The sequence below is a fragment of the Arachis duranensis genome, chromosome 2, assembly GCF_000817695.3.
Source record: "Arachis duranensis cultivar V14167 chromosome 2, aradu.V14167.gnm2.J7QH, whole genome shotgun sequence".
Lineage (NCBI taxonomy): Eukaryota > Viridiplantae > Streptophyta > Magnoliopsida > Fabales > Fabaceae > Arachis > Arachis duranensis.
In genome coordinates this window covers 30,694,172-30,695,095 of record NC_029773.3, presented here as the reverse complement: position 1 = coordinate 30,695,095, position 924 = coordinate 30,694,172, and positions in this window count along the sequence as shown.

Sequence of the window (924 nt, the reverse complement as noted above, 5' to 3'; positions counted from 1 at the left end):
TGCGCTTCAAACTCGCGATTGCTGGGCGTGATGACAAACGCAAAAGGATCAATGGATCCTATTCCAACATGATCGAGAACCAACAGCTGATTAGTCGTGCTATGACAGAGCATCTGGACCGTTTTCACTGAGAGGATGGGAAGTAGCCACTGACAATGGTGACACCCTACATACAGCTTGCCATGGATGGAACTTTACAAACAATTGAGTTGAATATTACATTGCAGAAATTCAAAGGACAAAGCATCTCCAAAACTCCAACATATCCTCCATTAATAAAGTAACAATTACTTATTCCAAACACTTTTACTTCTTACAATTAAATCCAAATAATCTTATTGGCATCCTGACTAAGATTAATAAAATAAACATAGCTTGCTTCAAACCAATAATCTCCGTGGGATCGACCCTTACTCACGTAAGGTATTACTTGGACGACCCAGTGCACTTGCTGGTTAGTTTTACGGATTGCAAATTCGTGCACCACCTAGGGTCAAGCATAAACCTCATGCCTCTCTCTGTAATGGAGAAGCTAGGGATCTTTGAGGTATAAGCTGCAAGAATCTCACTAGAGATGGCAGATAATTCAAGAAAACAAGCTTATGGACTTGTAGAGGATGTTCTGGTAAAGATTGAAGACCATTACATCCCTGCTGATTTCATAGTCCTAGAGATTGGGAAGTGCATGGATGAATCCATCATCCTTGGCAGACCCTTCTTAGCCACAGCAAAGGCTGTGATTGATGTTGACAGAGGAGAATTGATCATTCAAGTGAATGAAGAATCCTTTGTGTTTAAGGCTCAAGGATATCCCTCTGTAACCATGGAGAGGAAGCGTGAAGAGCTTCTCTCAAAACAAAGTCAAACAGAGCCCCCACAGTCAAACTCTAAGTTTGGTGTTGGGAGGCCACAACCAAACTCTGA